Consider the following 27,661-nt stretch of genomic DNA (forward strand, 5'->3'; position numbering starts at 1 on the left):
CCCCTTGGGTTTTTCTATAGTATTCATTCTGCGATGACTGGTGTGTGTTGTACAACTTTGTTTTAACAATCAGGCTGAGAGCACATATAATGGAAATTTTCAGCAAAAATAGGTAACACGCAGCAAAGTTCTTCAGAACTGAAAAACAGGGTGCATATGATTGGGTATGTCAGCCAGCCTGCATTATTCGCATGCTTGTATTAGCACGTTATATTTTTCCATTTTTAGCAATTTACCTCTGAAAAGCAGAGGAGGCAAGACTCCTGTTGCGTTCACTTACTGACTGCTTTGAACCAGACCCAGTGCTTTATGAACCCACTCAATTCACTATTGCACTATGAGAACTAACCATGATCATTTCCTGTGCTTTTCCAATGCAATTTCAGCTACTTCTCTGAATTTCGTGACGTGTCACCTATGTAGGAAGAAGTTTTTCAGGTCGCTCAGAAAGCTGCATGTTAATTTACCACCTTTATTGTCCCATCTCCAACTGCTGTTGCAGATACGTGAGCATGCACACAAACATGAAGTCACATTTTCCTCTCTATTACTTGATCTTTCCAGCCTGATGTTCCTTTGGATACAGATTGGGCTTCTGTGAGAGGAATAGTGACCAACAATTTTTATAGCTTGCTTCTAAGCTATAAATGTGTACTTAATCCCTTCTCATTCATGATTTCTGGTATAATAATAAATTTAAATGATACAATTCTTGAGAAGCTTACAATCCATTACTAAATCGTTGTACAGTTAATACTAACCACGTTTCAGCTAAAGCGGTATCAATTTCCTCGGAGGCAAATATAGTCACATATCAAGCTTCAAGCCATCACAGAAACCTACCAAACAACATGATTTTTATGTAATTACCATGTAGACAATACTCCAAAACCTATTATACACAAAGTAGAGGAAAGTTAATTCACATTTTTTTTTCCCCACAAGCCAACCATCAAAAAAATAACTTTGTTTCTAAGACTGATGCTAACGGGACCAAAGGGGGATTCCAGGCTTAAAGAGATTTACACAGACTATCTGGTTTTATTCCTGCCTGGGACACAGCATTAATGATCCTTTTCCTTCCTTTATGTTCTCCTCCATGCTGCTCACCTATATCCCCTCTCAGTGCCTGTGCTAGCATGCAGCTAGCAGTTTGCACCTTTCAGATGTGATGGAAGTTTGCTGGCAAAGAGCCACGTCATCTTCCCAGCAATGAAGCAGATCTTCAGGAAAAGCGGCCTCTTCCTGGTGGCATTGCACTGATTTAAGGGGTTTCCTGAAGTTCAGTTCAGATGTGTGGAAAAATTTTCAGGAAAATCAGTCAGTGTGGCAGAGCGCTCCGAATCTAGGTTTTCTTAGACAATGTGTTAAGGGTGTACAAAGCTTGTTCCTTCTGGGCTTACCTGGCAAGTGATCCTTGTCAGGTCACCAAAACTGGACATGGCAAGACTGTACCTGTGCCCTTCATGCCCTAGTTAAAAGCTAAAACTTCAGTGACAGCTAATGTAATGTGCCTCACAACAGCAGCAGAGAGAGTGTGAACACAAGGTCACGTACATTGAACGGTAACTCTTTCAACTCGAGTGTCTTTGGTCATACATGCAAGCCAGAAGTCAGCACAGCACTTGGGTTTATGAGAAGGTGCTGAAGCCTAGGGAACAGCTCTACCTCTTCCAAGGGAAGAAAACAGGCTGGGGTCATTGCACAGATCCATCAGAAAGGCAGGGGTGGAAAAAAATATAGAATGGAAGAAAAACCACTGCAACACGTGACGCTCTCTGCCGAGTGAAAGACCACAGCGGGCTAACGCCATCACACAACTCGCCATGCCGTGCACGTACGTGGCAAGAGCAGCCATCTGGCCAAGCATGTGCTGGGGTTTAGGAGCACAAGAGGGATTGATTGTCCAACAATGTGACAGGACTTCTATGAAGCTTCAACACCTACCTTCTTCCTCCACAAAACCACCTAGTAATTTGAGGTCCCTTTGCTCCCTCAACATTTAGGAACTATCAGCAGTTTTCCTAAGCATGAAAAGCCACCAGGAGGGAGATGAAGCACTTTCATCATCCAGGTCTTCCAGATGAAGGCCTGCAACTGCAGAACAAATCCCCTCTTTAACCGGACTGGACCAAGAGAGGTCATGGTGTCCTGCTCTCCCGAGTCTTAAAATCTCAGAGATGTCACCATGCTGAAATGTTTGATGAAGAAACCCAATGGCTGGGAACTTGCTATGCATCTACAGGTTCTCCTCCAAGTTCTCACAACTTTTATAAGCCACAGTCCATCCCATCTCCACCTTATGCACTTAACTGATTTCCTTTGCTCAGCAGTCTGTGCATGCAGAGAAGAGACAAACCCCATGTCCTAGACGTGCCATCCTGACACCACACTGTTGTTCTGGGTAATTATTTAGACTGGAAGTGTACCTGGGAGGGGGCTGTTTGTACCACCCCCCATTGCAAAACTACTACATCACCTTTAGCATAACACTGAGATGATACATCCCTTCAGGTACAATGAACATCTCCACAATCCAGTGACGCTCCTCAACAAGGAAATCCTACATTTCACTTGCTTTTAAGGAAAAAGCAAGCTTAGATTTATGATGACAACACCCGGACTTCCGATCATATCTTAGATCTCTAGTAAAAAACAAACCAAAACAAGCAAACAGCTGATGTCTAGCAAAATCAGGAGTAGTGAGACGGCATAAGAAACAGTATCAGCATGTCTCTTCTGTAAATGAGTAGAGAAGGAGAAATTAAATGACTTGCCCACTTACTCAGGAAATTGGGACCAGTATTGGTAACTAGCTTGGGTCTCCCACGTCCCACTCTGCAGCCTCTAACACGAGAGGCAGAACTGGAAGCAATAGTTCCTCCAAATACCAACAGCCTGAGTGGGAGGATTTCACACACGCTACAGCTTTCTAGTTTGAGAGTATGTAAAACATGCAAAGGGGCTGGGACTTCTTAGTGACCACAGAGCTACTGCAAAGCTCCCCCTCCTCCGAGACTAACCGGCTGTTCACAGACCACTCTAGCAAAGGTCCCAACACAGTAACCACACACAGCCATCTCCCTCGTGTTCAGCCATGTAGCCACTTCCTTGAGAGCAGCTACAGATGCTCTTAACCTGCTTCATTTTCAAATCGTATCACAAAATGGAGACTCTTGTCCCAGTTCTCTCCACCCCCTGCTTCCTCCTCCCCGGGGCTGGGCAGCACTAACTGCACAGGCTGCACATTATGATGGTGGCAGCAAAGAGGGACTGCAAGCAAGCCCCACACTCCCTCCTCATCCCCCTACGCCATCCCTCACCATCAGCCACCACAGGCATGGAGGCCACCTGGTCTCAAGAGAAGTAACAGATGAGAGAGGAGCTTTTGCTACAGCAAAATTTCTTTATCCCAGCATCATCCTGCAATGGGGCTGAGCTGCCCAGAAGTAGCACTGACACTCCAGCACCTCCTGAGGAGCAGGAATTACTGACGGTGAAGAGCAACTTCAAGCTGACCACGACAGCCCTCAGAAGAACAAATCGAAATACTGGCACCTCTCTGTATTCTACCTGGTTTAAAAATAAGTGTCACTAACTTGTTGCCATGAGCACTTAAATCACTTATAAAGGCCTTAAAGAGTTCTAACGATGTGGTCAACATCTACTTTGCATATGGCAAGACACTTGAATCCCCTAGATTGCTTTGTTCACAAAGATTTCTGGTAGTCGCATGCTTCCTGTGGTGGCTTTGCACTTTGGTAAGTGTTTTTTGATGGTTTGCCTTTTTTTTTTTTTTTTCTAATGTGGTAAGAAGATATTGTTAAAGTTCAGTCTTAAGGGCCCACCATTTAAAACAATTCATAAACAAAAGCAAACAAAACTTTACCAGTTATCTTTGCCTTTCTGTTCAGAGCAAACCACCACCAAAGACAACCCCTAACCAACAAACATTCTTTCTATAATAGAATTGCAAAACCATATAATTTCATAGCAAACTTGGGATTTGCTATCCACAGCAAGAGCAATTTGATCTTCAAAAGTCTCTTAGCCCTCTGTTCTCTGCTCATCTTAAGTTAAAATCACCCTGCTGTAATGCTGGTAGCCCCAACTGGAACACTGCATGCAATTCTGGTTGCAGAAGGTATGGCTAGATGGTACAAAAACAGTCTCAGGGTTATAGATAGCATCTTAACTAAAGCCTATTCTGTTAGGCACTATATATATAGTTCCGACGCAACAAAGTAAAAGGCTGAGATTTGAAGTGCTGAAATCTCTGTAAAGCAGCAGGTGCTCCGGTAGCGGAGGAGGTGCTAATTGTAGCTCTGTGGTCCCGTAAATCACAGTGCAAAAACATCTGTAAAGGCTGTCACATAGAGTAAAACAGAACAGGAATGGAGCAACAAGAAAACTTGCAACAGGATTTCAGATCTGAGCACAGATTACCTCTGGTTTTACTGATAGGGCTCCAAGTTAATCTAGTTCGGCAAAAAACTCTGAGGTACAGCCTTACATACAGCTACCAAACAAGTCGTCAACCTCCTTCTCCTCCACACAATCTCACCAAGCTTCTCTAGCAGCAGCACACCTTTCTTTCAGTTAGGTCGACCTAACTGCACAGATCAGCATGTGGCTATGCTGCAACCACCACAACTACTGAAACCAAGAAAGAAAAACATGCATCATCATCATCAAAGAACTTCTAGGTGGTACCTCTGTCCTTCGGACAGATCCTAATTCCTGGAAAACCTGCCACCTGGCAGAGAGAAAATCAGCAAGAGGAAGAAACAGAGCTTCACTTCAGTTTTTCTCTCCCCCTCCTTTCTCCCAATAACTGCCCAAGAGAAGAATATGGCAATACCAACTAACTGCTAGCACTCACTCAGCGTTCCTTCACTGAGGACTTGATAGGACTCCAGCTCGTCTTTCTCCACAGTGCGAAGCCCTCCTACTGTCAAAAACAAAAAAAGCTCAACTCCTGACTGTGTTTCTAGGTATAGAAAGCTAGCAGCACTAGTCTGAAAAGCAACATTACCTCCTCCCCTGCCAGATATAAGCTGCACTGTGACTTCTGCTGCATCATGCAGACCACCACCTGCATCTGTAAACAAGTTGTAGCTGTCCTCTCCATGACTAAGCAGAACGATTCCAACTTTCTCTGTCCATCCCATCAGCCACCCTGTGCCACCGCACATTGTCACACAAGTGCAGGGCACCAGAGCGTCCTGCACAGTGAGCTACCAATACCTCAGTCTAGGGGGAAGCTGCTCCTTCCTATAAATGGATCATTTTTTGTTGGTTGTGAAATAATTTATACACAGATGTTATCCTGCAAATGAGTTAGCAAGTGTTGCCATGGAAAGCCACAGCCATCTGAGACTAATTTACAGAAAGAAATGAGCTCTACAGCTATGCCAATGCCACCCAGAGCTTTGAAAATCAAACACAGTGACCTCCAACTAAAACCTATTTGCTGAGAAAGTAATGAGGGAGAGCTAGTTAAGGTAGCATTTCAACCTTATCGTATCTATGAACTACTGTATTTTGAAGAAGATTTTGCTTTCTCAGATACTGGACTTCATTCGTTTCACTACAGCAAACGGCAGTCACCAAGTCTGGAAATAAGAGGTATACTGGGCTCACTAGTGCTAAAGCAGTTGAGAAATTGAGGGTAAATGTTCCAACAATGGTAGATGTAGCAAGGAGGAGTTATTTAAAAATGGAAATCATTCAGGTTAATTAACACTCAAATAAACAGTAAAGCAAAAAAAAAAAAAAAAAAAATCTATATTTAGCCACACAGGTGCACAAGAGACATGCTCAATGGAAAGTGAAAAAAAGTTACTGGACTATACTGCTTCTGTATGTATAGAACAAATGTTATAAGTTTAGAAAAGTGAGAAGAGAGTGACTAGCTTAGCACTTTGTGTTAAAAATCAGCCAACCCAAGGAAGAGGCCTCCAACAGTCCCACTTCTACTTCCACACATGACACCTGGGGACGGGACCCATACGCTGGGACAAGAGAGCTGAATGCTCACAGAAGATCCGCTCCCCAAACTGCAAGCACCAGGAAGTGGGTCAAATGTTTTTGCTTTTAGATCTTTTCTGAAAAGCAAAGGCTGAATGTAGAGGTCAGTACACATCTGAGCAGGTGGGCTTCAGAATAGGATTGGTCTCTGCAGGTAGTTTATCATTTCAGCTAACAAGTCCTAATGTAATTTTCCAGACACTGTATTTTGTTATCCACGGATGCTGAAGCAAACCAATGAGGCCTATTTGGCAGCTCAGCTACCCACCCTTTGGTGGGTTTTCTTTTGGCTCAAGAGAAATCTCACAGAACCAAATTCAAGGGGCTGCAGCAGGGATGGGCGTTCAGGAGATGCCAGCAGGCCCAAGGCAGCACTGCGCCAGCAGCCTTACGACTGCTTCCTCACATTGCACCGCTCCATTAAATGGCATTTCAATTTAAAGGGCATTTCCTACTGGTTCCTACCAGCATGATGGAGACCAGAAGGAAGGAAAGGAAAACCAAAGTCAAGTTCTGACATTGCTATTTGAAGCTAGTTGTATTTTTCAGCTTTTAATTTAAACACCTACTTCTCAGCCAGTGCTGTATGCATCCACTGGAATACTCATATCCATGTGTAGTTTTCAACATATGTGTGACTGGAGATGAGAAAGATTTACTGCCATTGAGACATTTTTTAAAACGAGTAGGAAATACAGTTCTTTATTGTCCACCTGTTGGGATAAACACACATAGCAATTACTTTTTATTATTGACTAATCACCAGAGTACACCTGCATTAAGTTAGCTGCAAACACATTTATCTCTATTAGTCAGAGGAAGGAACTGCAACTAGTCAACTGGCTTGTCCTTAGCAAAGTGCAACACAACACTGAAGTCTCTCTTCTAAGTCCACTCAGTCCACTTTATGGATTTAATTTTGGCTTATTTTCCACTCTCCTCACTATTTCACCAAGGTCAGAGTTTCTCGGGGCAGGCAGCAGGTCAGCTGAGCCTCAAGGTCCCTGCAAGGACTGCTGTGCTGCACGCTGCAGCCCTGCCACCAAGGACTTCTCATGCTTCATTCCACACATCCCAAATGCCAGCCAGGAGTGGCTGCAAGCGTATGGAAAGCAGAAGAGTACAGGGAATGGTGTATGAACCCACCTTTAGAGAGAAAGGATCACGGTGATAAAACTTGAAACTGGTTTATGTTTAGTCTCTGCCTGAAAAGCAGTGGGGTAGGCACTCATCTTTTCAAAAAGTCAAGCGCAATTACACCCCTTCTCCCACACATAAGCACTACGGGTAACAGTGGAAAAATCGGTTTGCACTGACCTTTACTCACCTCAGTCTCAGGTAAATGGTTCGTTAAAAAAGAAACTGTGTTCAAAGAAGTTTTCCAGACAGAGCTGAGGGGGGACTCTGGCACTACTTGCACGTTGCCCTGTTTCCCGTACATCTGGCTAAATGCACACATCTGCCTTTGAGCTAGACACTGTATGCTCCTCTCATTGTCAGTTTAGACAATTACGTCCATTTTATCTTATCCTGAAACAGAAATCTGAAGTAGGTTGGATGAGGTTTTATGAGTCTTTCCTCTAACTGAGAAGGAATCTCAGACATCTGCAACTAAGCTTGTCTTTTTAAAACAGAGATTCAAAATCTGTATGAGCAGACTCTCCCCCAGGATATACTCCAGTTTATTTGCAATTACTTTTATACTCCCAGGCTTTAATGAATCCTTATACTGCTTACCTTAATTTAAAAGGAGGAGGTAAACCCAAATTATCACCCGTAAAGGTGATGCAGAAATGACATGGTAGAGATCTCACCCTAAATCCTTTTTCTCTGATACCAACTGCGACAAAGACTGGAAAAAACATCATCTTTCACAGCTGCAGGCTCTTTCCTTTCTAAAAACCATCAAATACAAGTAAAAAAACCCATCAAATACAAGTAAATTGGCAGAAGCCACTTAAAACAAAGGAAGCCAATTGGTGAAAGCCAAATGAAGCTATTTAGAAAGTTGCCTGAGTAGACAACTCAAGCTCTGCCAAATAACAAGGATCCTTATGTCTCCCTTTGTTGACCAAAAAGCAGAGTCCGAACTGCCGTGGCTCTCCAATAGCAGGGTCACATGCTGCTCCTTCTCCACTGCCTCGGCCTCCTCTGTCCTACCCTACAGATGGTGCTTACTGCTTTTTTGCTTATGTGTACACACACTGAGTTATCAACTGCTCCTTTCAATGTAAACATGGTGTCAGTCACATCTCACATGCTCTCTGGATACTAAGGCAGCACACATCCTCCATGGCTTCACAGTGATTCTCCTACAGGACTTCAGAATATGGGATAGCTGAGATGGTACGAAGGCCAGGCTGCAACTGCTGCAGTTAAAGTCTTATCTAACAGTTGTTTTCTGCTTGCAATAGAGGAACACCCTGATATTCTTCTAGTATCAGTTTTATCTCCCGAGACAACTAAAGGAACTGACAATTTAGTGTTTAAGCACAGGCAGACTTTGCCACAAGCAGCTACTTGCACAGGAACATGGGGCTGAGAAGGAATCCCTAAATCCAGTCCACTCCACCACCACCATCTAACAACACAAATGTAAGCATGCCACCAGTTTGCACATACCCAAACTGATAATCTGAGCAAAGCAGCATGGTGTTTCAAGACACCATATCAGTAATTACAGATTTTTTTTTTTCAACCAACCGAAGTTCTAACAGTTATCTTCATCAAGTTCTCTACTGAATTTCCACTATCCAAATTGACCATAAATGCTTTGGCTTGGCATGGTATACTTGTTACAATTAAGGGAATTGATGGTGTGAGTCTTTTGTCAACTATAAGCTATATTCCAGTATCACCCTGTTGAGCAAACTAAATATTTACACTCAATTCATTCAATCTCTTGGACAAATCCATATGCTATTTTTAACTAACCAGCTAAATAGGAGTAAATTGTACATGTTTACCTCTGAGCCTTGTGCCAACAGTGGTTCAAAGGTGGTAAGACACATCAGTGGCTTCAGTGTACAATGGTGAACAGTGGGACTTCTCTTTTCTTAGGGAGTCCTGTCTGGGTTATGGATTTGAGAGTCTGTACCACAGACTGCACAACTACTGCTGATAGTTTGGTCCCAGAATAGCCAAAGCTGGCCTTTACACTCATCCATACCCAGACAGATTCTACTACGCTTAGCATTTGACATAGAGATACAGCAGTGGACAGAATCTCACCCTGTACAACAATTTCAAGCTGGTAGACTAAGTACTTTTCTGCCCAGGAAGTCTCATACCCATTCCACTTCACCACTCCTACTTAACTCTTCTACAAAATTCTGGTAGAGCTGAATCATCTCATGTTTATTTACAGTTCACGGATTTCTCTTTTTAGAAAACATTTGCTTGCCCTATTTCTTCAGTTGCTGCCTGGTAACTTGGTGGTCCTCCCTTCAACAACAAAATCATCCTCCTATGATTCTTATGCAATGTTTTAAAGCTGAAAGTCTGAGTAACATACACTCTGTATTTCAGAGTATCAAGTGGCACGCTTCAAAGTACAACTATAAGGTCTGGTCAAAGTCAAAATGAGAGGAATATAAACTTCCATATTTTCAGGAGTCTCCCTGCCTTCCCAGTAGTGTCTTTATATCATGAAAATTTACAGTAGCTCACTGTTTCTCAAATTTCCAGTTTTGGCCAAGCGCAGTTTCATAAAAGTTTATGGCCAATTCACTTTTCAGTCCAGGTATAATTTTATTTCAGTTCTCTAAAAGCACATAGCAGCAGACATTGCTTAGCTGCAGTTCTCCCTGTCTCTCTTCTGATGCCTCTCTCACAAGAGCAGCTTTGGATACACGACCGTTACACTACTGCTGTGGCTCAACACCAGCAACTCATTGAGACTTGTTTTGCTCCCCCCCACTGATGAGCCCTAAAATATCAGCTGTACATGTCACAGGTCAGCCTTTCTTCCCAAGAGGCTGATAACAAAAGTTATCTTGGCTTCAACAGCTCAGGCAGGCCCCATTTATCCACACCCAACCAAAGAGCTTCTGGTCTGAAGAACTATCCACACCCAACCAAAGAGTCTGTGGTCTGAAGAACTGCGACCTCAACCTCCTTCCCCAGCTCCAGTACCAACATGAAGCTCGAGGAACTTGGCTGTGCATCAGGAAATTTTTTTCAGTAGCAAAAAAAGACAGTGGCTGCCAGCCATCATATTGATTCCACCCCTGCTCCCCAGCAAACACCCCAACCAACCCATTTCTGCCACACCTTGTGAAGCGCTGGGGAGGGTGGGGGAGAGGCAAGGGCAGACCTGTGTAACTACAAATCCACAGGCCACACGCTTGCACCTTCTCTGGCCCCAGCCCAAATACTCACTCAGCAGTAGTAAACAGGAAGCCACTGCTGAACTCCATGACACACACATGCACCCCAAGCAACCTCCTAAACTTCTTCCTCCTGCAAATACAGCTGTCAACATCTGTACACAGAATATCCGTATGAGTAAAGAAGGGAGTCAGGACAGCACCTCATAGGTCCTCAGAGCTCCACGAGCAGAACGTGCTGCTGTCCTGGGAAGAGCAGCACCCTAAGGATTACGTAAATTGCAAGCAGGATTTTCCAACGGAAGAGCCATAACTTGTGTATTCCATTGTGGCTAAAACCCAGGAATATTTTTTTAATATAGTAAGTCATGTCCCTTATGAAACAGACTTCCACCTGGTGAGGTAGAAAAGCACCTCCAGGTACTACCAAGCTACTCATCACCACCCTTCCTCACTGTTTCAGCTGTGCCTCTGCTAATCTGGTTGTAAGGTCCAGCTTCGACGCCAATTTATCTGTGTAGGTCTTGATACAATGCTGTGAATAATGGACTACAGTACTTCTGGAAGCATCAAGCAGAATAAGAATTATACTAAGACCTAAACATCTTGGAAAAGGCAGGACTGAAGACATCACTCCAAATCAATAAAATAAGCTGTTGCCATGAAAAGTTGCTTTAAGACCTTAATACAGATTTTAACTACCTTTCCTGTAAAGAACTTGGTACAGTAAATGTGAGTAAGCAAATATTAAAAATAGCTAAGCAGGGACACTTTTGTTCAATCACTTTTAGCACTGACTCAAATGTGTATGACTCACCCCAAGTACCTCCTGCCGTATCTACTTTCCAGTGCTGGCTGTAACATCTCTTACGTTACATACTGGACACCACCACTGTCCATCTCCAGACCTACAGGATGGAGGGGACATGTGTGCCAATACCCACCAGTAGAGTTTCATCAGAATTTTCTACACATTCTTTCAACCTTCAATGATCATTTCCAAGTAAATGATTCACAGGATTACGTTACACAATGACTGAAAGCCAACATTAAAAAGGATTAGAAATGGAGACACTGTCATGCTTAAATTACTCTCAAAAAGCTTGACAGGCAATTACCAAGCATCTTGCTTCAGAAAATACTTTCTTACCCTCTCTCCATCCTAGCTGCAGCCACACTGAGTTACTGAGTCTCCAGCTAACAAGATCATCCTCCCAGAAATCCACAAGTTGTGTAGACAGGATTTCTGAATGCAGTATCTCTGCTGTTCTTTGTTCAAACCACCCCCCAAAAAAATCAGAGAAAAACCCTTCTAAAGCAAACCTTAGTCTTATTTACTGGAGTTTACAGGAACTAGTGGTCACATGTAGGGAATTTCCACATAGTTAAGTTTGTAACTTTTATACTTCAACTGTACATTTACGATCAAAACAGAGGAGAACGGAAAAGCCATTACAAAACCCTCATAATAGATGTACAATTTTATCAAGACTAATCAAGCTAATCAGATATCAATTACCATCTGTGTAATACTACACATACACTACAAGTGGCAATATCTGATCCTGCATACTTTATAGACATAACTAGTCCCTCCAGAACTATTTATGTGCTTAAAAATCATACACACTGAAGTCTCCGCCAGATTTGCAGTAATACTGCCTGATCCAAATAACTCAATTTTGACGCTCATGCCTTAAAAGACATCGTAAAGAAAATGACAAAGGGAAGAAGAGAGGCAGGCCAGTGGTAGCAAAGCAACATCATACAGTTAGTTCATCAGCAGATATACCCCTCAGAAGTTATGTCAAGTTTTTATTACATCTTGACTTCTCTTTTACAAAGTAACAACAGTATGTTTCTTTGGGGGTTGAGCAGCTTTTTTGGACATCAAGGGAAAAGAAAATGCAGGAAGAGAATCACTACTCTGAAACCTTTAGGAAAAATTCTTCATATTTTATGGAAGTCCCAAGCTGTTGAGTGCTATATTTGCAGTACTCTATTAGTTACCTTATGCATTAATTATTCAGTTAACTTTTTCTCTCTGTGATGATGTGCTAGCCTTAAAAATTACCACTTTCTACTCTTTTTTGCCAGGAAAAGCGTAACATGACTAGTTTGGGGGACGTTTTCAGCGTAACTCAGAAGAAAGAGAGGATAGATAAACATTATGCCCAGAATGACCCATTTGCTTAACTAGCAAACAGCATTTGTCGGCTTCCAAAACTAACAAAAACTAGCAGTAATAGAGTCCAAGCTCAAACTGTCAAGTCAGAAAAACAGGAACTGTGCTCTAGAATTGGGGTTTCGTATTTCCCCTTTTGAACTTGATACCAGAACTAACAATATATTTTGCATCTAAGAGACCATGCGACAAAATCTGCTGAATTTAGGTGGGGGGGAAGGGTAAACTTAAAATCAATTATTTGCCACAAAGAGTCAGTTCTAACTTCAACTAACCAGAGAGAGCTAGCTTCACACCCCACGTACTCCTTTTCATACATCTACAAATGTGAAAACACACAAGAATGAATACAGCTGAAAAGGAAGGGCTACCAGAAACGTCCTCCCGTGAAACCCCACCACCAGGAAATTAGGAAAGAGGAAAAAAAAAAAAAAAAAAATGAGAGAGGCAAGCCTGAGGAGCTTTAAATCACACCTCTCCCCTGTTTTTATACACTGTGATGAAATTGGATGTTTTACAATTACAATTCCAAAGCCTGGATTTCAAAACTAAGAACTGCAGAGAAAATGAAATTTTAAAAAGCAACTGGGTATTTCACGCTTCGCTCCAGGTCTGCAGCCAGACAATTTGCAAATACTACAGTGCAGCTATTCTGGGCAATAAATATTTAACTATAGCGGGCAATATTTCCTACAAATAATACTTAGAAAACAAAAGCTCTCGCGACCAAATTCGCCTGTTAAAGCACATGCACTTCTGTAGACAGTAACAAAAAATAAAAGCAAAAGGTGTACTGTGTGTACATCAACTGCCGAGTACACAGCCTGTTAGCTCAGCCGCCCAAAATGGCTACTTAAGCTTTAGCTCTAAATACTCTTAACCATAAAAGTACTTCCTTTTTTCTGTCCTTAAAAGCAACTTAGAAATTTAATTGCAAGTTAGCGTGCAGGAATCTTAACAATAACGCCTCCTTCACATTCCATTATGTTGTTGGTTTATCTTAACATACAAATATTTCCAGCCTTAAACTGTTCAGCCCTTACAAAAACTAGTGACACCACATCAGTCATTTCTCATCATTTAGAAAAGCCTCGTGGATTTTAGGGAGACTAGAAGTTTCACTCCAAACCACTGCCCTAAGTCACTGTAATTGCCAGAAGGCTGTTATCCCATGAAAAACTAGCTCAAACTTAAAATGCATCAACACATTCAAAGAATCATAATGCTTGACTAGTTTCAGAATTTAAAGACCAGTCAAAAAAAACTATTGATTTGTAACCTAACGCACTGAAAGAGTATTTTTAGTAAACATGAAACAAATATTAGTTACATTAAACAATTCTCTGTATTGAAAGGTTAACCAGAGTCTTCAGAGAAAACTCACAGAAATTAGTTACAAGTGATCTCTACACACTTTTTTTTTCCCCCAGAAAAAATATTATCTGTAATTCCTGTAGTAATTTAGATGTATCACCCATCCATAAGCAATCTGAGAATTATCATACAAACTTCACAGAGAGGAAATACCCCACTTTTCAAACAACTAAGCAAGGTCTTTTCCTGTGTCTTACGACCTAGGAATCTGACCATAACCAAGCTGCATTTCTGCCTTAGTATTTACTTCTATGTCACAAAGTAAAATTGGTTCACTTTCTCAAATGGCTAAACGCACATGAATTGTACTTAACCAGAAATTACAAAGCCAGCTTTTCTTTTTATCTATGCAACTTCTGTGCATATGCAGTGGTTATCTTTAATATGCAAGGTTATTTGCAGTTAAAACCGATCTACTGCACTTCTCTATACCATTCCAGACACAGTCTCTCTATGTAAATAGAAAAAAAAAAATTTCCCTCATTCTTAAGGGAAAATAAACTCAAAACCCCCCAGTGTGCTGTCAGGCTACAGACATTCAACAAGCCATCAGTCCAGAACTTGCTACTTCCATGCCTGTGCATCACAATGACTAACACAACAGTACACAACCACCCACCCAGTGAACATCACCGTTGTATCTCCCCAAATGCTGTGCTGGAGGCTCCTGGCAACATTTCTCGAGTGTTTCAAGGATTACACCAACCACACTCAAACCCAGCCAATAATCCTACAGCAGTACTCCATCCTCGCAGGCTTCTGAGGCATAAAGTGGGGGAGAAGAGGAGATTTCAGCACTCCCCACCATTTTTCCTTTCCTCTCCAAAGCATGTCTTATGCCAGCACTAAGGATGGGAAATCATCTGTGGAGATATATTTAATAGTTTCTGCTCTGGCAGGATCTTCACCCACATGGAACAAGGATGCTTACACCATGCCTGTTGCACTCCACTCTGCTCTGCTCATCTCAAACCACAGGCTCTGGAGCAGTAAAAGAGGTTCTCAGTAATGCTTGTCAAAGGCGCTCATGCACAATTTTATTTTTTTAAAAAAGTACACGACACCTACAGCTATGAGAATCTCAAATTTCTCATTTTTCTGCTTTCTTACCAAGCCACCAGAAAGCTGACTCTCAGTATCCACTGTCTTCAAACAAGAACCCATAGCCTTCCCCCCCACCGCCTCCCCCAGTGTTCAGTGTACAATTAATCTCTTAATCTCCTTTGAAAATCTGAAACTCTAGTGGAACAAGACATGCAGAAAACACTCTCATGAGCAAATTCACCTGAATTTAAGAAAAAAGCCCACAAGCCTTTTCCACAAAATCACCTTCAGTAGAATTTAACTCCTAACATCTGCAAAGAGAGAGAAATCTGCAGGCCATTATTTCCTTATCAATCATAGTAAGAAAGCAAAAATACACTTAGTCAAGAGAGATTCAGAAAAATTGCTCTGTATTTTTTTTCTTTGATGATAATAGAAGACGTGATTTGCTAAGTGTTAAACACATCAGAAATACCATACCACTTTTTTTTTGTCTCAAGAAATTCTGAGAACTAATGGATTGTGACCAGAAGACACTGAAATCAGGGCAAAGGACTTCATTTAGGCTGCTTTAAACTTTGTTTTCTTCTAGCTGTCATCACATACTTAACCTAGACTGCTGAAAAATACTTTTGACAAAAACTCTGAGAGAGCCACCCTGCCATTTTAGCTAGGAATGATGAAAGCTTAACTGAGAATTACAGAAGCCAAAACCACCCTTTTTTACATCTTGTAGATTCTTTTCTGTTTACTGTAACAAGAGAACAAACAGATGCAGCAAGGGAAACAGAATAAGCATACCGGATATTCCAATAACAAGCCATTCCTTACTCATTATTGTAATTTATTTTCTTTTTAGAGGACTGAAACACACAAATTTAATCTGGCAATAAATCCAACTACAGAATTAAATTAAAAATGGACATACCGAGCTGTAAATTTTCTTAAACCACAACTTCCAATGCCACAGAATGGCCGAGGTGGGAAGGGACCTCTGGAGATCACCGGCTCTGCGCCCTGCTCAGGCAGGGGCTGCCTGGGATGTCCCCAGGCGGGGTGTTCCTTTCTTTGCAGACAGAGACTCTGCAACACCCCTGGGCAGCCTTTGACCACCCGCATGGTATTAAAGTGTTACATGAAAGGTGCTCCAGCCTCTTAATCATGAAAGAGCTGTCTGGCATAGATATTCAAAGTCTTGTTTTCTTAAGCATTACATTTTGCCTTATTAAAAACAAATCAGCATCAAATTACAATTTTTCTTTTCCTAAATCCAGTGCCTTTGACTTCGAACAAGGCCACAGCTATAAAAACATAATATGAAAAAGAACACAGAATTATTGCAAAATTAATTGGACTGAGCCCCTCTTTTCCCCCTTACATTACTCATGCTCACACATGAAAAAATACAGCAGTTAATTTTTTAAAGTCACAGCTTCTGGAAATAAACAGGATCAAATGCAAATCAAACCAGGAAGACATACTTCAGCTGTAAACTAAGAAAATTTGATGCGGGACTCTATGCAAAATCACAACAGAACTCTACAACAGCATTTCTAAAGTCATCAATTTATTGCACACTACTTACACCACCAAAGAACACCCACCACATTAGGCTTCTCCACTTTATTTGACTTCTCAAGGCAAATTCCCAATAAGGTACCTTCTCCTCCTACCCCTTTAAAAGACATTTTATAGCTCATCCCTAATTATGGATGACACCGAGACAGATGGGAAGAAGGGAATTACCCCATTTTAGCACATTTTGTAATGGACTGTTCAAGGAGTAGTCTGCTTGCTGCTCCAAAGACCTATGCCATATTACCTACCCTTAAGATAAGTTTAATTCTAAAGTAAGTCCTGAAAAATTAATCTTTATGAACACAGGGATATAACATATTAAGCTTCTTCTTAAGCCTTTGGTTGGGGCTCAGTAAATTATGTTAGTGTTTGTAGGCTGTGCCCTCTCTACAAGCACACACACCGTGAGTGTCCCACTAAATCCTGTAGAATAGCTTTGTAGAACCATGTGTATTTGTTTACAAGATTAGGATCATTATGTCAGTCTTGCTGGCTAATTAAACTACTCTCGATTTTCCCCATGTCTGAAACTGAGTAACAACAGGTTTTGAAAAACAAATACCTTGAAATGGTCTGGGAAAGCTGCTGATCTCGACTGCTTTTAAAAAGTTCTAAACCCTATCTAAGAGAGAGTATTTTCTTTTAAAGCATAACTCAGTCATTAGGACATACCCTAAAACACTTCTAAAATTACTTAATCAGTGAGCAGATGTACATGCTTTGCAGACAGGCAGCAGAGCCTAGTGAAGATGTTACTATTTTACTGGTGGTTACCAGTCTTTGCTGCCAAAAAAAGGGAAGTGTACACAGTTCAGCTGCAGGGAGGGTGGCAGTACCTTCCAACAGAAAGGGAGCAGTAAACACCTCCGGGATGGCACATCTCAAGCGGCCGCATGGACATGTGCAAGTTGTCTTGGCCCTGAATGCAGAACTAGTGATGATTACATTTCATCTCACGTTTTTAAAGCAATGTGTGGTAAAACTTATTTCCAGCCAGACCCATGCAAAAAAGTTGCAGTTCTAACAAAAGCCTTTGCCAGCTTCAGCAAAATTATCAGGAAGAGACAGCGATTTGTACCTCAGCTGTATTTTAAAGGCTGAACTCACCACAAAGCTTGGGACAAATCAAGTTCTTCATGTAATTGCTCAGCTTCACTGATATGCACTGATTTGTCTGTGTGAAACCAAACTTGCGTGGAACTCTAAAGACAAATGGGAGTTAGAAGCATATACATACGCAAATCAGCATTGCAGTTTCCATTAACTTTACACTTCATCAAGCAGTTAAGTAACAAAGATATAATGGATTGAAAAAGTCCTAAGGAATTTGTTCCTCAGCGAAAGCATGAAATAATCTCAAGGCACTCAGTAAGGCTGTGCCAGCATCGCAGAGGTAAAGGCAGTGCGCAATCCAGATTTCTCTCCTTAAAGAGACAGAGTCCTACCATAGATTTATAGGTTGGCAGGTCCTGCCCTTGTCACAAAATTAATTCTACGACTATACAGATCAGCAGGGTGGTTCTATATAAATGCTTCTCTGCGTGCTAAATGACGCACAAAGCACGTCAATAGGTATATGCTGTGGTGCAAGTCAAGTGTAGGGAAAACTATTCTGTGCACTCTGGGCTATATGAAGAAGTTAAACTGCTTCCACTTAAATGCCTATTGGTGTTTCTTAGGCAGGATTTTCACAACAGCGTCCAAGTTCGCACATCCCTGCGGAAAGCAGGGGTGGGAGCTGATGAAAAATCTTCTGCGCTGCAACAGGCATCCATCCGAGCACGCTAGTTGCTCAACTGAAGGGGTGACATGCCACAACAGGAGTGCCTTAAAATAGTGCTGCTCTGATCTGCAACGTGAAACCACGGCCTTGATGCTACCCCAGCAGCATGGCTTACCTCCTCCCTCCACACACACCTCGTAAGCTATGAAAAATGTGGGCTCGTTCTTCACTTAATTCAACAGCAAACTCGTAAGCACACAGTGTGATTAAACCTGAAGATACCACACACATTTGTTGCAAGGTAAACTTTCAGTCAACCCCAAGGGGTATGTCAGTCAATACAAAGGGTGGACAGCTAATCCGTACACAGCCAAGCTAACAAGTTGAGCATCTTTGGTTTAAGTTGTGTAAGGCTCTGCTGGCATATACTGAGCATTCAGGATTTAAAAGGGGCCTTTTTAAAGGCAAAGTAAGCCCTCTGTTTGAGGATGTATCTTGCTTATATAGATGTAACTTGACCATGTTGTAAGTCACATGTACAGGAAGCTGAAAGAACTGTAAAACCCACAGAATTTTTTTTTACCTTGGCAGAAGATCGCTGTTCTTCTGTAAAAATGAAGCTCTAAGTCAGCTATCCCTGCACGTCCTTTCACTTACCACCTGTGGCTTTGACAGTGAAATCACACCCATGCTCTCCTGTATTAATCAATTCCACACTTAGAAAGGTATTCTTGGCCATGAATTATTACTGAAATAAGTGCTGGTATAAAACACCACAAGCTGATTTTTTCCAGGTGGTGCTGGTGGCAAGACAAAGGCTTCCAGGTGAGTTGGCAACGCTCACGCTAGCAACTTGCATCTACGTACAACATGTTCATTGGGCCACAGGGGCTCGTTCTATACCATCAATAAACATAACCTTTATGTTGCCTTCATGAGGGCAATGATACAGCAGCATGAACAGAAGTAGACATTTTCTTGGCAGTGAACAGTTATTTTCCTACATAAAAAAAACAAGGATCAGACAGGCTCCTTTTCTCTAACTATACTAGCACTTTCTAGAATCTGGATGAACTCTTTATTATTGCTTGTCTTTAGGGGACAGAGTTATTAAAAAGACTTTCTAAAAGTCAATACAGCACAGTCAAATAAAATACATTTAAGCTATTCTCTGCCTAAGCCAGGCACTGATGTTTCTAATAGAAAAACAGTCAGAACTAAGTCACGACGTTATAAAACCATTTCAGAAGAACATAGAGTCCATTACAGACTGCAGACCACTCAAACAGACTTCACCATTAGAAACAGTGGAAGGCAGCAAGTGCCAACTTTTGGAATTGCAGCTGTTACTCCAATAATGAAGTGAAATGCACCTTTCGCTTCCTTCAGTTGAAGTCTTAAGAAGAAGGGGTAGGAGATTCAAATAGGGAAAAAAAAAATACAGTTTAATACAAATATAACACAAATCAATAGCAGGAAAAGGCAAAAAAGCAAACAATGAATTTGTAATCTTTTGTTTTCAGAGGAAAGGATAACTCCTGTAGAACAGAGTGCTCCAGCACAGGTGACAGAGCTGTAAAGGGTGACAAGAGAGGCTGATACATACAGGTCAGGCTCACCATTTAACTGTCTGGTTCCTTTTGAACTTTTCAACTCCCCAAACAGATGGGCTCTGGCAATTTCAAAATTATTAGTGTCTATTTTGCCATGCTTTGAGAAAAAGTAAAATACAGAAGTGTTCAGGAAGTGAAAGGTTATTTCTTGTGCATCTTCAGTAAACACGAAAGACACTGAGTGTATAAGAAAACCATATAAAGTGAACTGCAAATGCCAGCTTATAGTTGTTCTTGATCAAAAACCTCAGATCTGAGGCTGGCCACACTTTCCTTCCATGCAGCAGGCCACCAGCTTGTTAAAATGCAAGAGCTTGACATCCTAGGGGTTAAAAAAAAAAAACAAAACCATGCAAAATAGCAGATTTAAATATAGAAGACTGAGCCTAATGCAACGCATAAGCTAGATGGTACCCTTTATAGAATGGGGTTTTGTTTTGGGGTTTTTTTTTGTTGTTGTTGTTTGGTTGGTTGGTTGTTTTTTTTTTTCTCCTTAAACATCTAATGGCCTACAAACAAATATTTGCTTTAAACAAAAGCTTTATCAACAAAAAAAAAAGAAAAAAAAAAACCCTGCTCTGAATTTGTTATTATACTCTGGTAAAATCCAGGAGTGCAGAGACAGGTATTTATGGATGGTAAGGAACAGGAAGTTATTTAGACTGTACAAGTGCCAAGCCTTTTAAGGTTTGTTTAATGTATCTCTTTGTGCTGCTAGTGTCTCAAAGTGATTATAAAAGTTAGTTCTGCCAAATTAATTTCCTGAAAAACTGAGTCTGCATACAAATAAATTTCTTGCAAGTGTTCACTCCCCTGTTCAAGTCACAGATCTAGCACGATCTGCTTTATTTTTCTTATCTAAGAAAGTAGAAAGCTTACATCTGTCCTTCCTCCTGACATGAAAGGTGTAAGGATTTTTTCCACAACTGCTGTCTCCAGCAGAGCCCTAGGCACAGCGGCTCTCCCAGCAGATCTAGGTACAACCTCCTACGTGGAACAAGAATTTTTTTCCTGTTCAAAATAGCATGAGTCAATATTACCTCAATCTTAAACTACTTAATTTCACTGTCTGGAAGTTGAGGTCTGAAGTGGAATACTAGCAAGCAAAGTTATTTTGACAGAATATGCATCAGATTGAAGGGTAATTATTAGGAGTACTGCTGATAAAATTATTTCAATATCCTGCTATATTCCAACTGGGCCACCTGAAGGACAAACCAGACTCTGCTCAGTCTTTGAACAGCTGGAACTGACATGAAAAACAGCACTCGGTGTCCAAAATTGCTAAAAACTTGTACTACAGTCAAATATTGATGCTTCAACAAGCCAGGGCCCCCCTCAGACCCACTCTGCAAACAAGGGAGATCGCATCCCACAGTCTGAGGAATGTGCAAACTGTCCTTTAGGAGTTTTCTCCTGGAAGTATGAATAGCAGCTATCACTTAGATTTCTGAGTTCAAAAATTCAGTGTTTGGGAACTGGGGAGGGAATGCAGCATTTCCAGGAAAGAGTCAGGGAGAAATGTGTTGAAGAAATAAACAGGTGGTTTAGCCAAAATTTAAATACCCCAAGACTTCTAAACCCATCACACGCTGCACTATATGCTTATCCATCTGCAGACTGACTCCTTAACTTTGTGAACCTTCCTGTCCCCTCCTCCAGTACACACACGCAACCAAAGTCTTGCCTCATGGTAAACCCTACATGCTTCAAAAGTCAGAGCAGATATCATTAAATACTGAATTTATTAGCAGACCCTTCTTTACGTGGCAAACCAGCTTCAAAGGAGTAGAATTCCAAAATACTCCATAGAGCAAAGCTACCAGCTATGTGCATTTATGATGGATGAGTTTCCTGAAGCCAGTTGCCTTGCAAAAACTCGTTCTTTACTAGCAAGCCCTTATTTCTACTTTGGCAGCTCCATAGCTACAGCAGAGCAGTGACACGGTATTTCTGGAAGATGGTCTGTTTACTATCAGAACCGCTGACAAAGCAGAGTCAATAGCAACACCAAGCCACTAGCTCCAATACAAATAATTTCCCTATCCTTTGGTAGCTATAACTGCACTTACACAGAATCTTAACTCTGCAGGTAGATTCCTCCTCAAACAAAAACTCCAATCTGATTTTTCCCAAGCTTGCACCACTGCCTTGCTCCATAGTTTGGGATGACGTATACGTCCCCCACTTCTCCATCGACTTCCAGTTTTTTTCCTTTATTTCCTATCTTTCACATCCTGCAGGGGGGGGAAAAAAAAAAAAAAAAAAGTCTAACAGAACTATTTTATAGGCCAGCTGTTTTAAAGTGTAATCATAATCACATAACATGCAGAGAACCATATTCATGTCGCTGTTACTGAACAACTCATACAGTCAGAGGATGGTAAAAGGTATTAATATGCAGTAAGTGGTACAGACTATACTTTTCCAAGTAGAAGCTGCCCTTCCAGTTTCCTGTAGCTGTTTTTCTGTCAGTTATGCAACTTATGTTGCATTTATATAATCAGGAAAAAAAAAAAAAAAAAAACAGAATTACCCTAGCCAGCAAAACTGTTTGTAGTTGTATAAGCCCTTCAGCATTAAGAAAAATGTCGGTACCTGTTCCTTAAAAATCCACCTGTTTTCAACAGGCCAGGACATTAAAACCACTAAATCACACTTCCTCACTTTCCCCCTCTAATTTCAGTCATGAGAAATTGCAACCAATTCGCCCAAGAAAACCACCATCAACTTTTTCTCGTATCCTAGTACTTTTTAGCATTGGTTCATTGTTTTTTGGAAGGATCAGGTGAAGAGGGAAAACAAATACTGGATGGGGTACTAAAGACATTGAGTTTGCACTACTAAAGACACTGAATGAGTGAAGTACTCCCCACTAATCTGTCACTTCATGTACTGTACAGAAACTTTAGCAATAGATGGAAGTAACAGTTTAGATGCCAAACACCCAAAATGATGTCCTTTGGAGACTCCACTTTCCTTCTTGATGAGGTTCAAGCAGATTTGTCTCGCCCTGCTAGCAAAACCAAGCAGTATTAGTCCATGTGAAAGATTTCTTTGCAAAAAGCAGGCTCTGTGTATTAACTGACTGAATCATGTGCTTGAACTGTAAAAGCCATTTTCTATCAATTCAGCAAGTGTTTGTCATTACCAATACCTGAAGTCTAATTGCATTTTAAGTGCTTTAGAGATCTAGAGCAACTCTAAGTGTGTTTACAGGAATAATGCCCAACCTTTAAGAAACTGCAAATTGTTGGACAGGCTACAAAAGAACAACTTGAATATTCCCAGTTTATCAACCAGAAAAAAACATTTTGTCATTTTTAACTGTTGTTGGACATGAGACGAGTCAGGAACCAAGACCCAACTCAGTCTTCTCTCTGTAACCTGGCTTCTCAGTGCGCTTTCTGGTTCCCAGGCTCTCATAACAATCCCTTTCACATCTAAATACAAACCAGTCTTCAGGCTTTGTTTTTATGTGTAAAAGCTTTAACCTCTCAAAACAATTCAAACACCTTCCTTTACATAAACACAGAGCAGCTCTTGTGCCCAACACAGCATACAGATTAAAGGGTTCTCCGTTTGGGTTTCTGCTGTATTTTGAACCTCTCTTCCTCATACCAAGTCAGGCAGCAGCAAGGTGCCAGGAAACCTGAGGCCAGTTCTGCAGGTGAAAAAGGTGTTTAACCTCCCAATCGAGGGAGGATGGGGAGGTACGTGGTAGGCAAGAGGTGAAATCTTCCTGCCCACAACAGCTGGCATCACTGTCAGGATGCTGCCTACGAAATGGAAAGATTTTTCCCCTCTACACAAAAAAGGGAAGCTGGTTTCTGTGAATTCAGTCTTTTATTTGCAAGACTGTGAACCACTACAGAAGTATCCATTTAAACTTACTGAATTAGTAGCACTTATTCTTCCAACCAAGAACCCAGGCCTATTTTCATCCTCCTCCCAAGAGGTAAGGTAAAAGCACTGAAGTAAGTTTAAATTGCAGACTCTGACCAAGAAGAAATGACTTTAAAAGGTATGTTGATTTTACCCACTGAGTCCATCCCGTGACAGTTCAGGTACACTTCAGCTTTTTGCTTTGCAATTGATACAGATTTGCTTCCCAAAGCTTTTGTATTAGATATTCTCTCCAGATCTTGCTTCTCATTTGTTTTTTAAACAAACTCATTGAACAGACAATTCAATTTGGACATACAGAAACAGCATATTCTTGAACAGCTCAAGATTTAAAGAATCTGCCTCTCAAAAAAAGCCACTTTGAAATTAATTCTGGAAGATTTTTGCAGTGCACAGACTTCCAGGAGTTCACAAACTTACCTAGTTCTGTGTTTCTATTCTTGTACGAATTTAAACCCACCTGCCCTGACTTTTTACAAGTTTTTCACCTAACCTTTCATAAAGGTCAAATGTTTGCAGTTTCGCTCTGTAGGAGACTAGTGTATTCTCTGTTCCAACGGGCTTTGGGGCAAACAGCTTACATATACTCAGACAAGTAAGACATTTATGGAGAACTGAATCACTAAAAACGTATTGATAAAAACGCTTGCAAAATCTGCCTGCAAGCACTAACTTTTAACACCACAAACAACAGCAAGAACCTGATGCGATCTATTGTTTGCTCAGATGCAAGCAGCATGTCCTTAACCGGCTCTATATTTCAAAGCACCTGTCTCGGTGTCACCTAGCACGAACCCAGACCAAGGTGCAACTTCCTGTGTGTTTTAAAAACAAGTGCCAGGAGGAAATGCCTACCACTCCCCATATATGGTCAAAACTGAACTTAATACTGAGCTTCAGCAGCCACGAATAAGATGGTACCAATGCACATACATTCTGCTCAAGAATAAAATTGCAGAGAACCTTCTACAAGCAAGAGTTAAACTGGGCTAATTGGAGTCAAGTTAAACGCAGACACAACTTTGAATTATTTCCATCTCACAGCCCCCTCCCGCCCCCCAAAAATAAAAGAAACACCACCAAAACTTTCTTGCACTGCACTTATCTGCCCTCCATATCTCTATGCCTCAAAATACACCCCCCAATCCCTAATCCATCAGAGCAGCCGCCTCGATAGCCACACACTTGCCCAGCACCACCCCATCCTCCTCCTGAGCACAGACTTGATGCCTGTTTAAACAGAGCCTGGTCCAATCTCTCCTGTCACACTGAGTGACCGCCATGTCGTCCTTCTGCCATCAATCTACGTGGTTAGCAGCGGGGTTGACATGCTTCAGACTTTTATGTCCTGGTTCTCCTCATATATGAGCTTCCTGTACGTATTTTGAAAATCCCAACTCAATAGGATTATCCAAACAACATAGCAATTTTTTTCCCACACACACATACAGCAGAAGTATGTTTTTAGGGGTGTGGAGAAGGTGGAAAGTAGGCACAACTTGCCAACTGCGGGGTTACCTGCTCATCCTTTCGGGTGACGGGTATCCAGCCAGCCTGCACCATGGCTGTCACCACCCTTACAGGAAGGGGCACCTACAGAGAGGGGCTGAAAGGTGTCCAAAAACCGCCTCTATCCCTTCCACAGGAACGGATGCCAGACTGACAGCTGGACCCAATCAATTTTTCCAAGCCCTTCATTTGCACAGAAGTGCAAGGCAGCAGTATCGCTAAGCAGCTCCACTTTCAAAGAAGACCAAGGACTCCCGCAAGCTCAGGGCGGGGGTCCGAGCTCACTCACGAGCACCTGAGTATTTTTAAATTTCACCCGTTTCCACCAGCGGGCAGAACCGGAGTTATTTCATTCCGGTTCCTCCTCTCACCAAACCCCGGCCTCCCAGGAGTCGCCGCTCGTCGCAAACACGGCTCCGAAATCCCCTTCCCAGCCCGGCGCTGCCCGCAGGGGCTCGTCCCCGTCCCTGGGCCGGCCCCTCTCCGCCGAGGGGAGCCCGGCGGCACCGCACCCCCGAGCCCTCAGCCCGGGAAGGGGACGGCGCGGCCGCCCCGGGGGAAGCCCCGCGCCGCCCCCGCGCCGTCGGCCATCTCAGGAGCCTTCCTGAGGGGAAGCGCCCGCCGCCCGCACCACCCTCCCCGGCTCCCCTCCACCCAGGGCCCGGCCCGGGGAGCGCAGGAGCTCCCTCCGGCCCCACTCACCGCTTCACCGTCGCGCCTCGCCGGGCGGCCGTGAGGCGAGGGGGGGGGGTAAGGGGGGGGTCGGCAGCCGTTACCGCTCAGCCGCGGCCCCGCGGGGCTGGGGACGGGCGGCGCGGCTTCGGCTTCGACCCCGGCCCGGTGCTGTGGGAGAGCGAAACCCCCGGGCGCTCGGGTAGCGGCAGGGCGGCGGTCCCGGTATCGGCGGCAGCGCCCGGCTGCGGAGCATGCGCCGGGCCCGCCCGGGGGTGGTGCCTCGCGGCGGCCTCCTCCCGCCGCCCGGGCTGAGGCGGGGAGAGCGGCGCTAGGCTCAGCGCCGGCCTCTGAGGAGGTCTGCTGGCCCTCAGGAGCCGCAGCAGCACGCCCGAAGCCCCCTCAGGGAGAAAGCAAGGGGTATTAAAACGGATTCGCCTCTTGGCTGTGGAAACGTGAGGTAAAAACTTCAGCCGGGTGTGGTGGAAGGCCAGCCCAGCGCCTGAGTCAGCACCCGGGGGTTTAACAGTGTTTAAAAACACCTGCCAGCCAACACCTCTCCTGGCATCGCTCGGACCGTGTTGAAGTGGCAGGGTTGTCTTCACCACCCCAGATGTCTGTCATGGTGCGGGCTGAGCCACTGGTGTATTTGGATCATCTTTAAAAAAAAAAACCTACCGCCCTAATTCCAGCCTCACAGCAGAGGTGAATGGGGCAGCATAAACAACTTGGTGGTTACACCAAAACGAGGAGACGTGCACACTTCTGTCTGCACAGAAATCGGTGTGTGCACTGCGGTTTCAAACCCTTCCCGAAGTCACAGGAAACGGCACAAGTGGAAGTAGTATCAGTAAGAAAATGATTCAGTTCAATAAAACAATTCCCCCCGCTTCTCACACATACACACATATTTGGCATTTTCCTCTGAAAGAAGAGCAAATGGGCTGCTGCCTTTTGGGGGACTTGTCTTAATAGCCAAATTGATCACAAAAAAAAAAAAAAAAACAAACCAACAACAAAAAACCCACCCTGATAGACATGCCCCTTTCAAGGGAATGGCAGTTTCACGTAATTCCAACTAATCAGATCACACGGAGAACATTTTTTTGTCAAGGTCTTCTCATACATGCCAGCACATGTGTGCAAGTGCCTTTGCTGTTACAGTGTATATATACACTAATACGGTTAATCCATCCTAGCTCATCTGCCTTGTGCCTCAGCAATCCTGAGTTTTCAACCTTTTCTCCAAGAAATCAACTCAAAGATTTTCACCTCCCACACAGGAGCTGGGAGGCGAGGGCTGATTGCAGGTGAATGCACATGTGTGCATGTCCAGGTGGCTGTAGTTTACCAACTCAAGATAGATAATCAAGCCAGCCCTTCCTCACCTGCTCCCACAGCTGTCAGGGAACCAGCAGAGGGTAATCTGGATGCTTTCATACCCTGTTAACCTTTTTCCTAAGGCACATGGTGTCGATGGGTCTGGATTAACTACGCGCTGTGGGTGCACAGGAAAGCACTGGAGTCTCACTCCATTTCCATCACTCTGGTAATCTCAACGCAGGTTTGAAAAGAGCCTGAGGTTGGAAGCAGAGAGGCCAAACCCTGCAGATACGCATGGATGTGACACAGCTCCCAGGCCCGACCTTTTCTTGTTCCCTGTCCCGCGTGATCTTCTATGGATTAGCTTCCATTCTTG

At 42.8% G+C, this 27,661-nt stretch overlaps 1 protein-coding gene across 3 annotated transcripts in view; it reads right to left on the reverse strand.

The window, feature by feature from the left end:
- Positions 1-26,214, reverse strand: part of JAK1 (Janus kinase 1) — a 62,336-nt gene extending 36,122 nt beyond the window's left edge. For all 3 annotated transcript variants that reach the window (XM_042783863.1, XM_042783871.1, XM_042783859.1), the window contains exon 1: positions 25,993-26,214. The gene's annotated coding sequence lies outside the window, so the exon portion shown is untranslated. The remainder of the gene's footprint in view (positions 1-25,992) is intronic.
- Between the last annotated feature and the right edge of the window lie 1,447 nt (positions 26,215-27,661).

The sequence above is a fragment of the Tyto alba genome, unplaced genomic scaffold (genome assembly GCF_018691265.1).
Source record: "Tyto alba isolate M040663 unplaced genomic scaffold, T.alba_DEE_v4.0 Super-Scaffold_1000006, whole genome shotgun sequence".
In the NCBI taxonomy this organism is placed as follows: domain Eukaryota; kingdom Metazoa; phylum Chordata; class Aves; order Strigiformes; family Tytonidae; genus Tyto; species Tyto alba.